This window comes from Jaculus jaculus, chromosome 19 (assembly GCF_020740685.1).
Source record: "Jaculus jaculus isolate mJacJac1 chromosome 19, mJacJac1.mat.Y.cur, whole genome shotgun sequence".
In the NCBI taxonomy this organism is placed as follows: Eukaryota; Metazoa; Chordata; class Mammalia; order Rodentia; family Dipodidae; genus Jaculus; species Jaculus jaculus.
Window position 1 is genome coordinate 23,326,307 of NC_059120.1, and position 22,958 is coordinate 23,349,264.

Here is a 22,958-nt window from a genome sequence, read left to right on the forward strand (position 1 = left end):
AGTGCCAACCTGTCTTGATGGGTATCTCAAAGCCTGTCAAGACTTCAGAGCTATAACACGGGATAGCAACTTCTTGGTTGACAACCTGCAGTCACCAAGCATCGGAGCTGTAGCTTCTACCTTTGTGGCCTCTTGGTCAGCGTGCTGTCGCCACCCAGAGTCTCTTTTCTATTCCAGTTGCAGTCCCATGTAAATAATGTCCTCCCCGTTCATTCTTCACTGTCTTTCTGTCCATTTCATTCTTTGGGTGGGAAGAAGGGAACCTGGAAGAAAGAACCACATCACCACTTTTGGACAACGGAGAGGACAGCAAGGCCACCATCAGCCCACCCACAATGACCGACTGCTGGGTGCCACCACGTAGTGGTCCCTGCCTCAGGAAGACTGCCTCGCCAGCCGTCTGCACACCAGCTCCCATTCTGTTTCTAGCCTTACACAACAAGGCTGTGGCCTGTTGGACAGGATGTGATGGCCTGTTAAAACAGAACCGCAAACCCTGGGGAAATCAAGGACTTGTTTACTCAGAGGAAGAAAGACCATCCTCCTCCAGAAACATCCCATGCATAGCTTTACTCCTAAACGCTCACTCAGGATGAAGTCGTCTTTCCCCGGGAATGGACCAATGACCCTCTGAGGCACAAGTCCATATTCTAAGTTCATTAAAGTATATGATATATAATTATTATTTCCATAATAGAAAAAGAGAATCGCCTATACTTTTGTGCATGCTTAACAAGCCAAGAAAACACATTTTCAATTCAAAGGAGTAATTTCTGGTGTTCAACATTTTGGTAGAGCTGTAGCCTGACACAAAAATTTTGTCACTGTATTTTAGGGATGAGTGCATAGGGAAGATGCCTACCCTTCAAAAAGCACTCTGAACAATCAGAAGCCTCTGGCTGACAGCCTTCAGTCTCCACCCCTTACTGTGTCGGGGAGAGCCGTGCACCCCTCCCTGCCTGCCCCGTTGCTGAGGCGTTGCCAGGTGGCGAGACAAGTACAAGTGCCTCAGCTCTGTGGGCCTCACCATCATCTAGCCCCGGGTGGGAGGCTGGTTCAGTCCCTGCAACTTTAGTGATTAAAAAATTATTTATTTATTTATTTAGAGACAGACAGAGGCCGACAAAGAGGGAATGGATACACTAGAGCCTCTTGCCTCTGCAAATGAATTCCAGACACATGTGCCACTTTGTGCATCTGGCTTTACATGGGTATTGGGAAATTGAATCCATGCCATTGGGCTTTGTAGGCAAGTGAGTTTAATTGCTGAGCCATCTCTCCACCCTCAAATTTGTTGATTTTATCAGGCAGTGGGAGCAGAACACGTTCAAAGCCCCAGATGTCCCTAGGAGTGACATTGAACAGATGCTCTGCTGGGTGCGCACGGTCTTCCCACATTGTCACATGATGTTGTCCTGTACAAAGTTTATGCTTGAGAATCACATATTGCGTTAAAGGTCCCCCAGACATCTCATGATGTTTTAAGTAGGTCACGATTTTTGTGTTAGGCCATGTTCATTGTTACCCTGATCTTCAAGTGGCCCATGGGCTACAAGTTGGCCATTCCTGCCTGGGGCAGATACTAGGACACAAGCCACATTCCCAGAGGAGTCAAGGGTCAGGTGCATGGCTGGAGCCAAGACTTCTCCTGTGGCTTTATGGAGGGATTCTGCCCAGAGGGGCTTCAGGGCCACATTGCTAGTCACCCGGGCAACCTCAGCCCTGGGTTCCCCCACCCTCAGCTGGTGCAACAGCCTCCAAGGCACCCGTCTCCCACTCTGCTTCTTCTCAGTACCCACAAGTATGTTTGCTTTGCACTTGGGCTTCCTCATTTCACCGAGTTCTCAAACACTGCCCCCCTCAGTGTTTCGGTGGGATACGCAACGGTGACATGACATCACTAATTCCAGAAAACCCTTACCTCAACAACTTCCTCTCATGACTACTTAAATGGTTGTTCAATTTTTCAGTAATAAACATCAGACAACTATTTCCATTCCAAGATCCTTCAAACCCTTTGCCCAATGCCCTCGCTCTCCTGTGCTCATCCTTCTTGGCTGTGCTGTGTATGATCTTTACTCAGTTCAAATCAAACTCCTGAAAACACAGACCCCAAACTTGAATCCTTCTCTTCCTACCTGTGATAGGATCTACCTGACTGTAATGAGCAAATGCCCTTTGGATGAGTAATTTAGAACAGCTAACATTTGGCAAAGAATATGCTGAGAGATCACATCTATTCTCTGAGGTTAGTAAAAAGCCAGTCATAACCTTGCCAGAAAATGGCTTATTTTTAATTTCATCTTTTGTTTTCTCTAATTTTTATCTAATTCATGACATTTTTATCCCCAAATAATATTCTAATATATAGATAGACCACATCTGGTTTATCCATTCAGCAGTCGATAGGCGTCTGAGGTCAACATCAGTTGATCAGAGATGTAAAGGTCTATACTGTGCCTTCTCTTCCATTGTGGAACAGGGGGCTGAAAGATTGTAAAAGCCACAAGTTGGAACAGCTTTCCCAGAGGCATTGCCCTCCACCCATGACTGCTGCTTGCACAACTCATCACCCGTAACCCCATGTGGAATACCAGCAACCCCACTAAGAAGGGCCCTCAGGCAGGGAGGAGGGAAAAGATGGTAGCAACACACCAACCCACGATGTATTCATACAAAGTATGTTCTTAATAAATTAATAATAAAAAAGATGCTCCTGAGCCCAGCATGGTGATACACCCCTGTAATCTCATCCCTTAGGTGGCAAAAGGAGGAAAATATTGAGTTCAGAGCTAGCCTGAGCTACCTAAGATCCTCTCTCACAGAAATAAGGGCAAGGGTTATAGCTCAGTGACAGATTACTTTCCTAGCATGCAAAGGCCCTGTGTGCAATAGAGCAAGAGACTCAGATGATGAGAAAGAGCCTACCGTGGAACCCTCTGGGTTGAGGTGGGGACTCAATAGACTGGTAACTGGAAGATGTCTTGGCATGAGAGAGGAAAGTGGACCCTGTGGCTGCAGCATGGTAGGAAAAAGAGAGCAGCAGGGTTTGGGGAGCAAAGATCATTTCTGTAGGGTCTCAGCCATGGTATGAAGTTGGGACTTTATCCCAAGCACAAAGGAAAGAAATTAAAGAATTTTAATCACACACACACACACACACACACACACACACACACACACACAAATCAAACTTTTAATTTAGGTCTTTGGCTGTCTGACTAGAGGAGGTATCACTATGGGCAGATCCTGGAGTGTAGCCCTCAGGTATATTTGGGGTCAGATCTGAATTCCAGTCCAAAAGTATGGAGAGAGCAATTTGACCTTTGGCATTCTATGTTTGCTTATGGTGTTGGCTGTTGATGGTTTTCTCTCTGCTTGGATCTGTGAATGGGAGCCAGCTTCTTCCATCATTGACAGGATTTCCCCTGGATCTGTCAGCCTGAAGTAAATCCCTTATTCCCATAAACTGTGTCTGGTTGGATGTTCATCCCAGCAATGTGGAGCTGACCGTAACAGTAAGTAAGTAAATAAATAAATACATATGTCTGGGAACTGTTTGAGTGCAGAACATGGATCTGGGAGAAGTACCCATGGATTACAAAGTGGAAAGTCAAGCTCAAATTGCTGGAAACATGATCGCAGAAGAAACTGGCTTGCGCTTCTCTGACTTGTATTTGCTGCTGGTAAGGTCCAGTTGTATTCCACAAAGGCAAGGTTTCTTATTGTTTTTATTTTCGAACCCTGAGTGCCATGGCCAAGGCCTGACACCCTGTATTCTCTTGGTACATACTGATGTAAATACATTTCTTCTTTAACCACAAGTCCCAGGAGGATTTGCACGACCAGAGGGAAGTTCAGGGCTTGATGGAGGGAGGAAGCAGACATGTCAGGAGGAGGGGATCTCCAGTGTGCTTGACCTGGAGCTGGGTTCTGATCCCAAGGAAAAGGTAAGTATGCCAGTGGAGCCAGGGTTTATTTCATCTCCAAAACTGAATGGCAGCCTGTTGCTGAAACACTTGGAGTCACATTCACATGGGAATGTCTTTTCCTACCAAGCATATCAGTTTATCTAGAAAGACTTAAGCTTTAAAATAGGAATAAACACAATTTATATCAACATCACTCTGAAATAAAAATAAAAGCAATGCTGTGCATACCACATGTTGCAGCCTGCCAAAGCTGGAGTGACAAGACCTCTGAGGACAACATGACTGCAGGGAGGAGGGGCCACTTGGGCTAGCAACAGGAGGCCAGGCTCCTGGGCCTCCCCGTGGACTTCTGCATGGGCAGGACCCCTCAGTCTTTTGCTATTGCAGCTCTGCTCGGAGGGGCAGGGAGCAGGAACCCGCCTGAGGGCATAGGAGCGGCTGACGTCCATGAGCTCTGTGTCACACATTACAGAGTCCTTTGGGTCGGAACCTCTCCTCCCCTCATGGTCATCCTCTCCTGTTGGTATGACTGAGAGAGCAACAAAGGAGTTGGTGTTGAAACAGTACTCAAGTGGAAATCCTGAGAGCTGGATTCCAGATCCCACTTTGCTCCTCACTGCTGAATGATTCTGCATGCATTCTTCGTAGCTCTCTGAATGTCATCCTGAATGCTTAAATGAGAAGGGGGAACTCAGATTGAGATGGTAAATACCCAAGAGAAAGTGCCTTTTCTCTATACCTACACAGCAGACATTGCTAATCAATCACCAAATGCTCCTCTTATCAACCAGCTGCCTGAGTCTTCCTCACAGATCACCGCAGGGCAGCCCTGACCTCAATCAATGGGTTGGGATTGAATCACAAGATAGGGCCTATTTGCCATCTTTGACTAGTTTTATAAACCCCTTTTATCCTGGAATTACATGAGTCTGTGCCCTTTTCTGTCAGTTCACCAAATATAATGATTATGAGGTAGAAAATGAATGATTCCGTATAGTCAGGAGATAGCCCATGGTGGATGTGTGTCGGTGTGAGCCGTAGTGAACACTGCTTATGTAGCATACTGTCAATTCTGCTACCACACATGCGCACGAGGCAGGGGACCGAGCTCCTACTAAGCTTGATCAAGGCTGGTCTAGGTAGAGATTGAGCAGAGGGGAAACATGAAGGAAAAATTATTTTTTAAAAACTTTATTTTTTAAATGACATATTAACTTGTGTTTCTATTCCAGGAGTCGTTCTATCCCATACAAGAAACACCAGGGCAGAGTTACTGAGAAATTAGCAGCTGTTAGTGTGGGTGTGTTTGAACACAGATGTGTCCTTTATGAAATGCAGAGAGAGAAGGACTTTACAGCACTTAAAAGTGCCTCTTTGCAATTTTATTCAAGGGAACCTGCACGAGCTCTTTTAGCCGTGGCTTTACTTTCCCAAGGTGATCTTATTTCCAGAGCTGGATGACCTGGAGTGCTGCCTCAGTTCTCTCTCTCTCTCTCTTATTAGCTTGTCCGTTATTTTTCCTGGGAGTGGGGAAGATGGCTCAGCAGTTAAAGGCATTTACTTACAAATAAAGTCTTCCAGCCCAAGTTCAATTCACCATTTCCCACGAAAACTTAAATGCGTGAAGTGGTGGACTCATGCATCTGGAGTTTGTTTGCAGTAACAAGAGGCCATGGAACACCTATGTTCTCTCTCTCTCTCTGTGTCTCTCTCCCCTCTCTCTCTCAAGTAAATCAACAATAAAATAAAGTAAAATGAGCTGGAACCTGGCTGCTAGGTACTTGGCTCCAGGATGATGGCTGAGTGGGGAGGAAGATGACACAATAAGAAGCCTGGAAAGTAACTCACTCCCAAGGAACTCAGCCTTTGGAGCTGTGGTGGGAAGCCCTCAGGAAGACCTTGGCCCCTCTCTTGAGAGCCTCACTCACCCCTTGTTCTCTTTCCCTGCATTGCTGACAGAACTCCCCCCAGCCAGCCCTCTCCGTGTTAATGACTCCCGTGGTCAGGCTCTCTCCCCAGTCTGGTATTTCCATGTGAGTTTCATGTTTCGCTCACATTGTTACTATGGTATCTACAGCAGTTTCTAAAATGTACTAGACACCTAATAAATATTTGCCAAAGGACTAAATCCATTCATTTATTCAATCTTTTGTTCATTTAAATTTATTGAATATCTTTTGAGTGCCTGGAATTATTGTCCAGGTTTGGGATCAGCACTGGGAGGAGGTGTGGCAGGGACAAGAGGATCAGAGGAAAGGGCAGAGAAGCCTTTCATCGTGTGTGCTTCCAATCTGCACCTTGAGGTCAGCATCCTTATCTAGGTTTGTCAGAGGAAGAAATAGGGTCCATGGAAATTAATCTGCCCCAAACCGCTAAGTGGTTCAGGTCTGTACAAAATATTTGACTGTCACTCTCTGTACCTGGCCATACTCCGCCTCCCCCAGTGCCTCCGGCTCTCCATGTTGCTCTGGCTAGGTGCCTTCCAGAGACACAAAGCTGTGAGCAGTTACGAAGGGACAGGAGTCCCTCAGGGATGAGGGATCCTGTGAGGCGTGGCAAACTGCATCTTCTCTTCTGCTTTGGTTTGAGAAGTCTTCAAGTCATAGAAAGCAGAGTAAATCCATCGGGATTCTCACCAACAGGATGAGAGAACAAATATGGAGAAAAGACACTCAAGTCTGGAATTAGATTTCCCAAGTGCCTGAGGTTTTTGTGCCTCCCGGAACACCCTGGGCAGGATTCTCCCTGGATCAGTGATCTCACTTCTAGGAAATTCCTGGTTTTCACTGTACGGATAAACTGAGTCTACAGCTGATCCAATTAAGGCTTGGGGAGTCTTACTGCTTTACTCCATTTTCCCATAGCCCAGAGATTTAGCTCCTAATCCCCCATGTTGGCACCAGAAGGAAGTCTTAAATTCTTGTTTGTGCAACTAGTGATTCCAAGTAGCCTCCCCGCAGCAGTCAAGACCTATGCTGTGAGACTTAGTTGCTCTGAGATCACGGGAGGAAGTTTACACTTTGGTTCTGAGAAAATGTCTGTTTACCTTTAGTTATCATAGGAACGCTGGGAGTCCAGACAGTGGTCAGTGGGTGAGCAAATTTACAAATAGATACCTTTCAAGTGAGCATTTGATAAAATTTCTTCCACTTTTAAAGGCAGGGTCTTCCTACCTGCCTCTGACTCTTGAGTGTTGGTTTTATAGGCGTGTGCCGCTACACCCAGCTCTGGAGAGCCTATTATATCTTTTCTACTTTTATTGATTTATTTGCCTGTGAGAGAGAGTGAGACAGAGAGTGAGACAGAGAGAGAGAGAGAGAGGAGAGAGAGGAAGAGTGGGTATGCAAGGGCCTCCAGCCACTGCTAATGAACCCCAGATGCGTGCACTGCCTTGTGCATCTGGCTTACATGGGTCCTGGGGAATCGAACCTAGGTCCTTTGGCTTTTCAGACAAGCACCGTAACCCCTAAGCTATTTCTCCAGACCTCTATTATATCTTATTCATATGATTTTATGTTTTAATCATTTGCTTTCCACATCAAAATAATTTTGAAACTGTTAGTTCCCTTCTTTGCTAGACTAACCCACATCTGTGTTAGAAAATGCACAGATATTTGTTCTTTCCCACATGAAACAAGCTTCTCTTTAAGTTCATGGGAAGAGATCATCCTTTAGTAGGTTCTAAATATAAACATGTCCCCACATCCCAGCCTGGGAACCCAAAACCCTGATGACAGAGAGGGACAGAAAGTGAAAGCAGGATGCATCGTTTTTTCTGCCACAGTGTCTTTGAGCTTCCAAAGTGTAGGGACAAGGACAAACCTTGTGATTGCAACATTAGCGTCAGAATCCTAAGTCCTTAGATTTCCCATCTTCTAACTGCTATCACTCCACCCTGCTTTATAGTAAAGGGAGAAATAAAACAAATCATTATGTAGTGTGTAAAAACTCACGAGTTCTGTTAAATTGCTTTCTTGGGAAATGATTTTTTAAAATATTTTTTGTTCATTTTTTATTTGTTTATTTGAGAGCGACAGACACAGAGAGAAAGACAGATAGAGGGAGAGAGAGAGAATGGGCGCGCCAGGGCTTCCAGCCACTGCAAACGAACTCCAGACGCGTGCGCCCCCTTGTGCATCTGGCTAATGTGGGACCTGGGGAACCGAGCCTCGAACCAGGGTTCTTAGGCTTCACAGGCAAGCGCTTAACCACTAAGCCATCTCTCCAGCCCTTGGGAAATGATTTTGCCGTCCACTCTATCCATCCAGGATCTCCATGGATCCCCTTCGAAGCACATCACACAGGTGAGGGAGGTTGGGAAGTTGGGAAATGTACACTATACCTCATCCTCAGTTTCCTTCCATAGCACTTCCCACCTTGTCTTGAGCCTGGACCTCCATTGTTGCCTTGTAGACGAATGGCGTGCCCAACCCTTTGACATGGCAACACATCGTTGTCGTCTGCAAAGACCATGCTTGAGAACTGTGCGGTCAATTTACAAAATAAAAGCCCTTCGTGTTTCAAGAAGTGTATGATTTTGTGCTGGCCTGCATTCATGCTGTCCCCCGGGCACATGCAGCTGCAGGCTGGGCCTGCCGGACAGGGTTACCAAGGCCTCAGCGTCATGCTGCTGTCCCCTAGATTCTTGCAGCTCTTCTGAGGCATCCTTGAGCCCCCGTGCCAGATTCATCAAAACAGGAACTCTGGGTATGACCTTGGACTTGGCATTTTAACAAGACATTCGGCTACAAAACTGATACTCTTACTGCTTTTGAATACTCTGTCCAGGTACCATTCCATTGACCCCTCAATATCCTCTGTAACTGGATGCTATCATCATCTCCAGTACATAGACGAGTAAACTGAGGTGTTGGGAGATTCAAAAGCATTCCCGTGGCCACGTACTTTGTAAATGGAGAGCCAGGAGTCAACAGCACTCTGGTAAGCTCTCAACCATCGTGCACAGCACCTCCCCCCGGAGAGTCTCCGCACGACTAAGTCTGAGGTTCGCTGTGATCACTTGAAATACTATCTACACCTGCAAAAAAGAGATCTATATTTCTATCTTTGATGTGAAAATTTAAACACATGCACACACACACACATAAAATTTTCTTAAGGGGAATATGCCAAGCCGGTCGTGGAACTGAGATCAGAAACTGGACATTAAAGGCATACTCCCTTGGCAACGATGCCACATGCTCCCCGTCATGGTCCCACAGTGATGCAAAGCCAGAGGAGAGGCCTGTCGGAGGCAGAGGACAGCTGTCGGGCTTCCACTCCAAGCCTGGGCCGGGACAAGGAGAGGGTCCTTCTTTGTGGTGACATTGCTTCTGTTACAGAAGTCTATCAGGTAGGTGTATTAGGCAACACCAGCCAATCAGGTCCTACCGCGTCTGTGTGGTCAGTCACCACGGCCACAAGGAGCCCCTTGTCACAAGGGCACGTCCCAGATTGGCTGTCTCCCGGGGACAGCACCCTGACAGGGGCTGGGTGTGTGGTGGCGGGAGTGGGGAATGAGGAGAGGAGACGCAGGACCAGCCCCTGCCCTGGGCTTGGACGCACTTTGTCAGGCCTCGCCATGTGACACGGTCTCCTCATCTGGACGATAAGGACACGGCTCCCAGGCAGGGCCCTCCCAGGTGGCTGAGAAGCCAGGTCAAGATACCAGCTTCCTGCTGTGCTGACATGCACACTATCATGTTGAATTGTCTGTTTAACTCTGTCTGGCCTTCCTTGTCCGTGAAGGGCTGGCATCCACTCACTGAACAAATATTCAGTCAAGGACTGTGTGACTTTCTTTAAAGATAATGTGCAGAGCTGGAAAGCATCTCCGACTTGACACTGAAGCAGAACTTTCTCCCTGAAACCTGCCCCTCTTCTACTTGACCCCCTTCATGAACAGCCAGCCAGGTGCTCAAGCCCAAACCCAGACACCACCTTGGACACGTCTGGTTCCGAGTTCAGCACACCATGTGAGTTCAAAGGACACCAGAGCCTTCTCCCACTAGCACCCTCTCGGGCCAGGCCCACTCCATCTTCGCCCATGGCATCTCCTCTGCTACAGGCCTGAAAAATAACACCATAGACCTGGTGTGGTGGCGCACGCCTTTAATCCAAGCACTTGGGAGGCAGAAGTAGGAGGATCACCATGAGTTCGAGGCCAACCTGAGACTCCACAGCAAATTCCAGGTCAGCCTGGACTAGAGAGAGACCCTACCTCGAAAGAAGATAAAATCACATCCGCTCTCCCCTGCTGGGAAATCTGCAGACTTCCCAGGGATTTGGAAACAGGAGCCAGTGTTGTCATGAAGCCGAGACTGAGCACCTTACCACTCCCTCCTCCCCGGCCTTCCCTGCCTGGCACTGTGTCTCGGCTACACCAGCCAGCCTAGCGATGTCACCCCAGCGTGCCAAGGTCAGGCCCCTCTCGTGGCTCCTTCCAGTGATTTAGCTTCAGTTCCGCATCCTTGTGAAGCCCTCTGCTCCCCTGCCCCAGCGACCCTCGACTCCTGGGGCTGTCAATCCTGTCACTGCATCTGTGGCAATATGAGTCGGGTTAAGTATGCATGGATTTACATGTCAAGCATTTGTTGTCCCCTCCACTATGAGTTCCCCAAGGACAGGCCCTTTGTCTGGTCCTCAGTAGGCAGTTTAAGATTTCTTTTAAAGGGATGGCTCCACATGACTAATGCTGCCTTGTTCCCACTGAAACTTGCTCTGAAAATAATCTAAGGAGAACTATACAATTGAACGTAGGACTTACTAAATAGCAGCCTAGATCTGTGGCAGCCCGGATCCCAGGGCGCCTCTTCTCTGTCCACTCTCGGTCATTTTCTTTTTTTTTAAAATATTTTTGTTCATTTTTTATTTATATATTTGAGAGCGACAGACACAGAGAGAGAGACAGATAGAGGGAGAGAGAGAGAATGGGCGCGCCAGGGCTTCCAGCCTCTGCAAACGAACTCCAGACGCGTGTGCCCCCTTGTGCATCTGGCTAACGTGGGACCTGGGGAACCAAGCCTCGAACCGGGGTCCTTAGGCTTCACAGGCAAGCGCTTAACCGCTAAGCCATCTCTCCAGCCCTCGGTCATTTTCTTCACTTCTGTCCAACTCCACCTCACTCATCCCTCCTGGGAGTCTAACCGGCCCCTCACACTTGGCAAAGCTAGACCTTCTGTCTCACCTGTGCTTCATGGGAGAGCATGCAGTGAACGAGGTGGCAGGCTCCTGGTTTCTCAGTCCCCTCCCATCTTCCACACCTCACATGGTGTCTGTCACCAAATCCTAGTTCCAGACTATGACCCTTTCCCACTCCTGCTACCAGTTGGCTCAAGACCCCACCAGCTCACTCTGGGTTTTACAGTTGTCTCCCAGCTGCTGACCCTGCTTTCAGTAAGATCCTCAAATCATTAACTAGAGTGATCCAATTTGTTGAGGTTTTTTGAGACAGGGTGTTGTGTAACCAGGCTGGCCTTGAACTCACTCTGTAGCTGACTGTTCTGCTTCTACCTACCAGGTGTGGGTTACAGGTATGTGGTGCTGGGGATGGATCCCAGAGCTTCTTACGTTCTCGGCACGCACTCACTCTACCAATTGAGCTATGTCCCAGAACCCAGAGTAATCATTTAAAGTAATGTCGCCCTGCTCAAAACCCTCTACCAGGGCTGGGGAGATGGCTCAGTCGGGAAAGAGCTTGCAGTACAAGTGTATGGACAGGATTTCAGTTCTCCAGCAGCTCACCTGTGATCCCTGGTGGAAGGCTGGCTATCTAGCCTAGCTGAATCAGGAGCTCTGGGCTCGGGTGAGAGTCCCTACCTCAGCCAAATAAAGAGAAGAGAGACCAAGGAAGACACCCAGTGCCAACCTCCGGCCTCCACTGTGCACACACACAAGTGCGCCCATATGCATCTGCACCTCTCTCTCTCTCCCTCTCTGTTCCTTTCTCTCTCTCTCTCTCTCTCTCTCAGCTCTTCTTACACAGCAGAGGCCTTTTAGCACTGATACATCTGGCTTTGGACGTGTCTCTGATTGCGTCTCAGCCATACCAGCCTCCTGCTGTGTCGTCAACGTTCTGGGTACACTGCCACCTTGGCACTGTGAGCTTCCTGGTCCCTGTCTCTAGCTTCCTCCGGGATACAGTGCACTCCTACCTTCCTCAAGCTTTGCTCAAAGGGGGCTTTCTCCGTGGCAGATCTCCTAGGAAGGTTCACCACCTTGTACCCCACTCAACTTTGGTTCACTATCCACTCTATTATTGCCACATGAGCACTCATGACTTGCCATGCCTCTGCACTGCCTCACTGGGCCGGCCACTTCCTGGGGGCTGTATCTGGAAGCAGGTTTGGTACTTGGCAGGCACTCAAAACTACCAGTTTCAGTAATCAATGCAGACAAGTTCGGAACAAGGCAAGCACATAGGGCACCCACTGAACTGTTTTTATATCAGTTGGTGCTGAGCTATCAACTTGCCTGCTGAGTTTTCAAGTTGCCATGTGCAGACATGAGAGCAGCTTCTGTTACCTGAGTCACAGAACCCATCCATCAAACTCAATCAAATCAAACTGCTTGTTCGGGAAAAACATGACTCTTCTCGATACTAAGACCAGAGAGAGTTTCGGTCAGGAGCCCTTCTAAAGTGGCTGCTGCGCCACGAGCCAGCCTTTGACCACAGCATCGGAGAAGGGCAGCAACAAGCTCCGTATCCCTCTGCAGTGTGGCCAGTGCCTCGTGCCAAAGCTTAATTACGTAAAAGCGATCATATACGGGCCAGTGACACTGTTTTCCCGGATTCGGGACACACCATGCATCTTGGGCTAGTGTCTGTCAGTGAAACTTTCGCTAAAGGCTAGATGACAGAGAGCTGACGCTTAGCTTGTCCACACCTGTCCCACGCAGTGGCGCTGAGTGGACAGGTAGACTATGAGGACGAGAACGAGGCTTGCCCGGGTGTTGTCATCGTGCTGTGGAAGCGCTACCATGCGCAGGTAAAGTGAACTTCTAAGGGCAATGCCGGGCACGACCAGCCCAGGGTGACCGCCTCTGTTCATGAGGTGGGCTAAGTGTAGGGACCCTAACCATAACCCTATGAAGAAGTTTTGTGATATGAAAATTTCTGGGCCAAAAAAAAGAACACAGAACTTCTCATGCGTTGCAGAAGTGGTCTAAGTGAATAACAAAGACAGCCAAGGTATTTTCCATAGTTTGAATGTCCTCCACTTACTTCTGTGTGCTCACAGCATGGTTCCCTGGCCCGAGGCTCTACTGGGATGTGGTGGAACCTCTAAGATAGAGGCAAGGCCTAGCAGAAGGAAGTTTGGCCACTGGGGGCCTCTTCACCCATGATATATTGCCTTGTCACAGGTTTAAAAGCAACAGGGTCGAGCCCAGCCAACCATTAACTCTTAAAACTAGGAGCAAAAATAATACACTCCTAAAAGTTGAGTATCATGGGCATTTTGTTATAGTAATGGAAATCTGCCTCTGAAAATGTTCTGTAGCAAGCATTTGGAGTTGGTACTATCATAGAAAGTTCAAAGCAATTTTTTAATTGAAACTTTATGATCTCCTCTATTCCAGTGATAAAGTCTCAGTAAAGTTCCCACCAGCTCACTTGAGCAGTGTGATTTTTTTCCCTTCAAGGAACTAATTGTGAAATAAATGTCGAGATAGATGACTGAATTACATTGTTATTTGAGACTGCTAGCTATTACCAGTTAAGTCAGGGGCAATTACCAAAACCCATGACTGAAGTAAGTTTCCCAGTAAGGAATTTAATTTTATAAAATTTACAAAAATTCACTCCACCGGGCCCCCTACTTATTTCTTTTACTGAAGGGTTCCTGCTTATACGTGATAGGAGGATAGGTATTCCCCTTTGTTCCTGTGTAAGAAGTACATTTCTTGAATTTCTGTGATGAGTCAGGAATTTCCTAAGAGTTAATTTACACACACACACACACACACACACACACACACACACACACTGTATTCACATATCAGAAGACACATTTTTCTTGCATTTATTGGAAGAAATTAAGAAATTGCATGATAATTAAGCTGAAAAGTATGCAAAGTGGCGATGACTAAACTAAAACTTCAGCTTTCCTGAAGATGGCTGACTGAGTCCCCAGGAATGCATTCATCTAGAGTCAAACTGCTTAGAGCCTGCTATGAGCTAAGCCCGTGGTAGGCAATTTTCTGAGGTCAGTTTTGGGGACAGAGCCCCGAGAAAAACTCAATAAGACATAACTCAATGAGCTCCCAATATAGCAGAGGGCCACATCTTTCTTACCTGAAGTGACTTAATGGCCTTCATGAACACTGGAATGTGGAAAGTTGGGGTGTCATAGAGGAAGGCTCCTCACCAGTCACCTTCACTGTCTGTTGCTCAAACCCGTTTGGGCCAGTATCGTTTGGGACTCTTTGTTACAGCAGCCAAGCCTACAAGACTAACTGACAGCTCTTTGGAGCAGGTCTTGAGTTCTCTTCCATTCCTAATGTGTTGTCCAGTCTGACTCAGCCAGAGGACCGAGAAGAAGGCAGGCAGGTGCTAAGATTCCAGGCATTATTTCATTCACTATCTGTTCTATCAACTCTGATTGCCTGCTGACCCTGCTGGGCAGGAACTATCACATCTAGCGTTAAAGAGCAGATCTGCAAAGACATCCAAGAGCACACAGGAGGAAGCCACCAAGCCACACCAGGAAGCCGGACGGTCATCTGCTGCTTCCAGCTCCTCAGGCTAACAGGAAGGAGAGACTCAAGGACCGGCCCAGGTGTTCCTTGGGTCTCATTTTTACTCCTGGAGGGTAAGAGAAAGAACCTTCGAAGTTCCACTGAGTTCAAGTGGGGCAGGTTCTGTGGGGAGAAGAGGGGAGCAGCCGTGTTTTAGAACTAGAAAGAAGCTCGGGGCACCTTCCGTGTGACTGTCCCGTTTCACAGAGGGAGCAGAGATGGAGGAATTGAAACGTTGAATGATGCGAAGTAGTCCTCGCCTTCACCACGGTGTACTGTGAGTCTTGTGTCCATGGCTATTGATGACAGCTACTCATTGCTGGAACAGACATCTAACATCGGACAGCTTATAAGAGGAAAGGGGTGGATTTCAGGCTTTCAGAGTCCAGGGGAACACCATCAGTGGCGGAAGAAGCCAGCTCCCTTTTACAGAGTCAGGCAGCGAGGTGCCACCAGCGGCCAGCTCCACCAGCCAGGCTCTCTCCACACCTGGGAGTGACCCGCCCCCAGTGGCACATTCCCTAAGCAGGGAGCTGCCTTCTGGGGACTTAAGCTGGATGTTCAATTTTAATAAAACACCTGAGTCGATGGGGCCAGTCATTCAAACACTTACATTCAAACTACCACAATGACCTTTAAGGAGCAGAAGACAACTGGGCACATGACTCTGGGTGGAAGAAACAGGTACTGATCAAAAGTGCTCTGTGCTCACGGAGGAGGTTAAGAATAAGAACGTGCTTTAAGCTACTGCGAGCTCAGTTCTCCCATAGCTCAGGCTCGCCTGTGTCCTGAGGTTTCCCTCTCTGGGTTCTTTGCTCTTCTCAAGGTCATTACTTCCCTGCCCATGCACCTGCCTCTCTTCTCACTCCGCTGTCAGGAAAGGGTTTGACAGGTGACAGCCTGGTAGGTATTAATGTTTAATATGGGGCATGCATGTTCCTGGCTCTCTCTCCAACTGTCAATGAAAAACAGACTCCTCATCAAAAGGACTTTATACCCAGCCGGGAAACAGAGTGGTGCTGAGGGAACTGTTCTGGTGGGGAAGGAGAACACACCATGGAGAAAACGTGCGTGATGGGGAGGCCAGCGCTCCAAGCAGCGCTGTGGGCCGGGCTCTGCTCTGCCGTTCAGAAGAGATGCTTGGATGAGGCTGTAAGAGCACCCAGCTCTTTCTAGGGAGCTCCCTGCATTCCTGCAAGGCTTTTGGCTTGAGTGGGCTGAGTCCAGGATGAGCCTCTTGTTAGATAAACTCAGAGTTACAGGTTTCCTCAAGGTTTGGAAAACCAATCCCGTGCGGGAGGATTTCTCTGTCCTTAAATGGAACACTAGAAAAGGCTGGAGGCAGCTCAAGAATTCAATTTCGAGCCAAACAAACTTCCACCCACACAGATAACGTGACTCACTTTAGTACTGGCAACTTCCAACAAGTAAAAGATTTTCTTCATCTCTTGTATTGACTTCTCATTGGAAAGAGATGAAAATTTAGGAATTTGTTATTGTGAAACTTACTGTCCCCTCTCCTTGCTCCCATTCCCCTGAGGACCTCCTCATGAGGTTATCGATATTCACTTGAGGGGTCATGAATGCACCAAGCACTCTGGGTTGGGGAACGATGCCGCCAAATACACTTCCCCACCCTACGGCTCTTAAATTCTTTCTGCCCCCCTCATCTGCAATGTTCCCTGAGCCTCAGGAGGACATGTTATAAGTCTCCTTTAGTGTTGAGCTCTCAGCAGCCTCTGATGAGCTTTGTGTCGACCTCCAACACCCTGGAGGTTGGTTCTCAGTCTAGCAGTGAGAGAAGCACTTACATTTAATATGCCGCTTCCTCAGGAACATTTCCTGGGCCCTGCAGATGTGATAGAAATGACTCATCCTAGGCAGTCAGCTTCCTTTTCTTGTACTGATGCACCTTGGTCCCTATCTGTGCTAACGTCATACGAGTTAACAGTTAAAAAAGTACCACATGCATATGAAAACCTTGGGACCTACACACACTTGATGGCTATTTATGTTGTCCCTGGGATGAAGACCAGGTAAGGGAGGTCCCTCCTTGGCAAAGAAGAATGTGTCTGAGATCTTCTTAGCGCGATATCTATAAGTCACTGCTTTGATCAGACCAGTGTAATATCCGGTCCAGGAAGCTTAAACAAGACTTTGGACATAACATTTAACTTTCCTAGGCCTTGGAATTTTCTAGATCTAAAGAACAGGGCCACTAACTCCCACCTTCCTGTGCTGCTATGAGGACAACGTAGTATGCCTATTCAGAGAGCACTTTGTGGCATGCTTTCCTAAGCGTGCTTTGCTCTTCTGATTTTTTTCACTTGAAGTTGTTTTCTGATCCTATAGAAAATCGTGATTATATATAGTTTAAAAAAAAAACAGAAAAAAAGGAAGAAAATAAGTGGAATATGTTCACAACATTCTAAAAGAATCATTGTTAACATTCATATATATTTGCAACCAGAGACAAAGAGGAAAAGAAAGACACAGAGAGAATGGGCCCTGACCACTATCCATTGCAAATGACCTCCAGGTGAATGAGCTACTTCGTGCACCTGGCTTTATGTGGGTACTAGGGAATCAAATCCAGGTTCATAGGCTCTGCAGACAAGCACCTTAACCACCAAGCGATCTCTCTAGCTCCCCATTGTTAACATTTTGACATACATTTTAATATCATATGACACATATGTGGAATCAGTGACATAGACATACATCTGGCTTTGTGGTTGAGATGTTCAGTATTGGTTTTTTGTTTTTTACCTAATATATTTGAACATTTACTTATATCAATAAAAAAAAAAGACCTGTTTTGGGGCTGGAGAGATGGCTTAGCAGTTAAGGCACTTGCCTGCAAAGCCAAAGGACCCAGGTTTGATTCCCCAGGATCCACATAAGACAGATGCACAAGGTGGTGCACGCATCTGGAGTTTGTTTGCAGAAGCAAAAGGCCCTGGAGTGCCCATTCTCTCTCTCTCTGTGTCTGTCTTCCTCTCTTTCTCTCTCTCTGAAGTAAATAATAATTTTTTTTTTAAAAAACCTCTATTTCTGCCAGGCATCATGATGCACCTTTAATCCTAGCACTTGAGAGGCAGAGATAGGAAGACTGCCATGAATTTGAGGCCACCCTGAGACTACATAGTGAATTCCAGGTCTGTCTGAGCTAGAGTGAGACCCTACCTTGAAAAACCAAGCCAAAACAAAACAAAACTATTTCAGAGCTGAAGAGATGGCTCAGTGCTTAAGGCTGTTGCCTGAAAAACCCAACAACCTGAGTTCAATTCCTTAGTACCCATGTAAAGCCAAATGTACAAAGTGATGCATGCATTTGGAGTTCATTTGCAGTGGCTGGAAGCCCTGGTATGAGGGCTCTCTCTGTCTCTCTCTCACACTCTCTCTCTTTCTTCTTTCTCTGCTTGCAAAAAAAAAAAAAAAATTTAATAAAACCAAAAAACTCTATTTCAACATTTAAAAGAAATGTAGTTTGGGGCAACTAGAGAGATGAAGGTTCACACATGAGAACACACATACATAGATGCAGACACACCACAAATATCATACGTATAATAAAAATGAGAATTGTTTTTCTTAGTGCCATTGTGAATAATTGTGTGTGTGTGTGTGTGTGTGTGTGTGTGTGTGTGTGTAGGTATAAAGTGATGCACGCAAATGTGTGTTCAGAGGAGAATGTCACGCAGAGCAACTATGTAAACCGCCCAGTTTTCACAGCATACTTTATCTCAGTGAGGGTGACGCTGTTCCTTTAGGATAGTCTTCCTTTTTTATTTACTTTATTTATGAGAGAGCGAGACAGAGAAGCGACGCCCCAGGGCCTCTAGCTACTGCAACCGAACTCCAGACCCATTTGCCATCTTGTGCACGTGTGTAACTTTGTGCTCAGGTGTCACCTTGTGCATCTGGCTTACCTGGGTTCTGGGCAGCTGTACCTGGGTCCTCGGGCTTTGTGGACAGGCATTTTAATTGCTAAGCCATCTCTCCAACCCTATTCTTCCATTTTAATGTAAATTAGATTGTTAGTTTCATTAGCAAGAACCTCATGAGTATTTTTTGTATATATTTTTTCAAAAATGTTTTTATTTATTTATTTTAGAGTGAGAGACAGACAGACAGAGAGAATGAGTATGGATACACTGAATCCTCCTGGTGCTGCAAACAAACTCCAGACACATGCACTACTTTCTGCATGTGGCTTTATGTGGGTACTGGGGATTTGAATCCAGGCCATCAGTCTTTGAAAGCAAGTGCCTGAACTGTTGAGCCATTTCCTAGCCTCCCCTCATGTATATTTTTAGAAACAAAAATTATGATTTTACATTGTTCCAAAGTTGACAATTTATTTTTCTGGAATAATATAGCCCAGGGATGTTTTGTAGCCAAACATTTATACACATAGTTTTACAGGCATTTCACAGCTTGTCCAACTGTCCTATTTATGTAAACGGCCAACTGTTTTAGAGCTTTCCTAAGCTCTATAATGCTCTTATTAGTCACATTAGAAATCTTTTTTTTTTCCTCCTGGAAACATCAAGGCAATGATCTCAACAATCGTACATAGGTTCTACTTTGCACAGTAGGGTCTCCAGTGCTGTCTCTTACATACCTGCCCCTTGTGCTACTTAGGACACGTGAGTCCAGCCCTGGCTCCTGAAGCCATGAGCACCTCTCAGCTCCCAGCTGGGCTCCATTCAGCACAGGCCCGCCGGGAGAGCAGCTCCCTTGTGGATGGATGACCTCAGGGCTCTGCCCAGGATTCCTAGTCCTCTCAGATCTCAAAGGGCCACAGGGAGGGTGAAAAGATAAACTACCAATCTGTAATAGTAAGGTACCAGTGAAAGCAGTGTTACTAATTTGCTTTCCCAAGATCTCACACCAACTTAGCATGCATCTGCAGGGGAGAAAGGTAAAGATTTGGGGATGTCCCAGTCTTTTCTTGTGTGTGTTGATAATAAAGTATCTGATATTGGGTTATCTGTTTAGCTCATTGTTTTAGAGGTTAAAAGTCCATGACCAAGCAGCCTGTAGTGAGGGTTTTCTGACTGAGTCACAACATGGTGGGTCACAGTGGTGGTTTCGATCAGATGTGCCCCCCAAACTCATGTGTTTTAAAGCTGGGTGTGGTGGCACACACCTTTAATCCCAGCACTTTGGGAGGCAGAGGTAGGAGGCTCACCGTGAATTCAAGGCCACCCCGAGACTACTAAGTGAATTCCAGGTCAACGTGGGCTATATATAAGACCCTACCTCGAAAGAACAAAAATAAATAATTAAATAAATATAAAAATTAACCTCATGTGTTTTGAATGCTTGGTCCCCAGCTGATATCAATTTGGGGAGCAGAGCCTTGCTGGAGGAGATGTGTTGCTGGGCACGAACCTTGAGGTTTACTAGCCCCTAGCTTGCCAGTGTGAGTCTGGCTCATTCTCCAGCTGCTGTTTCCTACCTCTGTGACAGAGGGGATGTCCAGCTTCTGCTCAGGCCACGCTTCTCCTGCCATCATGAAGCTTCCCCTCGAGACTGTAAGCCGAAATGCAAACTTCCTTCCCATCAGCTGGTTTTGCTGGGTGCTTTGTTCCAGCAGCAAAAGGTAGCACGACAGTGGCGTCACATGTTGGGAGTGTAAGAACAGTAAACGAGGTATGACGGGTGAGGAAGAGATGAGCTGATGAGAGCAACAAGAGACCATGAAAGGACGGTGTTTTTGTTTGTTTCTTCACAGCAATCACTCTCACAGAGGTGACTTCACTTCTCCAACTCCTAACTCACTAGACCCCCACTTCTTAAATATCCTACTACGTTTCAGTACGGTTACACTGGGGGTCAGCACGTAAACCTTTGGAAGGAAAACTGTATCTGAACCATAGCAAGGAGTCCTTGCAACATCCTCATGCCTGTTATGCTTATTTGCTCCAACAGCAATTAACAATAAATGCCATAAAAAGGCAAGGCAGGATTGGGGAGGTGCATCAGTGAGTGGTTAAGACAGCTTGCCACTTAAGCAGGAGGGCCTCTCAGGATGCAGACTGCCAAGTTCAATGCCCCAGAGCCCATGTAAAAGTAAAAAGCGGGGCGTCTGTAGTCCCAGTGGTGGAGAGGCCATGACCAAAGAATCACGGGGCGCATTGAGAGACAGCGCCTCTGGATTGGGGGAGAGACCCTGTCCCCAGGAAAGAAATGTGTAGACGAGAGAAGGACAACTAAGGTGTATTGACCATAAAATGCCCCCATTGCCTTAGATGTTTGTGACTTAGCCTCCTACTTAGTACCCAGTGGTGGAGCCTTTGAAAGGTGGTTTTGCTAGATCCCTCTGTGTGTGTGTGTGTGTGTGTGTGTGTGTGTGTGTGTGTGTGTGTGACTAGGGTAGGCCTGGGGGCTTCGTAGCCCAGCCCACTTGCCAGTATGAGCTCCCTCGCTGCTCCTGCTCCCTCCCTGCTGCTGCTTCTGCTGCTACGTAACAAGACACGATGTCCACCCGCCTCATGCTTTTCCCACTATGATGAAACTTTCCTCCCCAAGCTCTGAGCCTGAGATAAACGTTTCCTTCCCCACGAGCTGCTTCATTTGGGTGTTTTGTCCCAACAACGAGAAGGTGACTTGCAACGACACCTGAAATTTCCCTCTGGCCTCTGCCCGCATGCCATGGGGCACGTGCCCATCTGCACACCCGTGTGCATGCACCACATGTCACACACAGGCAAGGGAGTCTGTATTAACTAGCTGTTCATCATCGTGGCAAAATACCTCACACCCACAACCCAAGGAGGAGACCTTTATTCCAGCTCACACTGAAGAGGTGTCAGTCCTCGGTCATTTGGCTCTGCGTTTCTGGGCCTGTCTGTGGTGAGGCAAACGTGCGGCCCGCGGCGGAGGCTGTGCAGTGCAAGGCACAGGAAGCAGAGAGAGTGGATGGGACCAGGGACCTAGTGGAACCTGGAGAGGTTTTACAACTCCAGCACCTCCTCCCAGGTCAACTGGCTGGAGACATGGGGCTTTTCTACTTGACCTCCCTGCCGGGGACAGGGAGGCTCTCAAGGCTGTCCTCTGGGAGTCTCCAGGATCAGACACCCCCCCCACAGCTCTGTTGCAAGGTCTGTAAACATCCTCATAGTTGGACACATGAAGTGCTGGCATAGTTCGCCTGGTTAATCACCGCCCCACCCCTTTAAGGGGGGAAAAAAAAGCTGATTTGAGCCACTGGAGGAGAGAGAAATCGCAGTGACCTTTCTGCAGACCTCATGATAACTCGCTCCTTAAAAGGAGCGAACAAACAACCCCCCACGCTCATGGCTCAGGAATGCGCCGCTGTGTGTGTTCTCACCGGCTTCACCTGTAATTAGACTCTACACCTGAGCCAGGCCTTTCCTGTGGGCTCCAGGGCAGTAGAATGGGGGTGGCTCCCTGCCCATGAAGGGGAGAGAGTTGGTAATTACAGGAGATAATCACAGCTATTAAGTTTCTGAATCAGCACCCTAATTGAATTGAATTCGATTAAAGAACTGTTTACAGAAGAGTGCCTTCCCACTATTATTGGAGAAACAAATTTCCTGTGGACTGTAATAACTGCTTCACAATGAGTTGCTATTTAACCCTCAGGGGTAAAAATGGTCCAAATCTACAGAATTAAAGTTAAATTCTCCCAGGAGCTAACAGAGGAATAAAAGCATCCCTAAACTGAGCTATTGTTCACTCCTTGTGGCTCTTTCCCCAAGCCCAAGCCAGGCATCCACTGACAGTTTGACAGTGCCTTTACCAACACAGTGATTGTAACACCTACAAGAGTGGGTGTTGAAGCTGAAGGAGGGGTGTGCCATTTGTTCGAGTTCACTCAGTTGCTAGGAGGGAAACAGACTTGAACCCAAGTCTTTCTGACTCTGAAACCAACAGCGTTCCTCCAGCTGGATTCACAAGCACCTAAAGCTCCCTGGCAACCCGGGCCCCTTCTGGGCTATGTGGTGCAAAGGGCAAGTTTGTGGCTCCTGTTCTGCCTCATGAGGATTTTCTAGATGCTCAGGCACTAAATGAACGTTATGTTTCCTTGTCACCGTGTGTTTTTCAGAGAAACATGGAACCAGCAAGCCAAACTCTCTTTACTCAACCCTGGAGGAGCTCAGCCAGCGGAGCTGTCTGAAACGCTTCGTGACAGTCTCCCTCCCCAGCTGGCCTGACAGCATGTCCTCTGGCTGCCCTCACACGCCACCCAGGCTGTACCCTACTGGCTCCCAGAGCTCCTGACCCCTAACCCCCTCCCTCTCCCCATATTTAGTG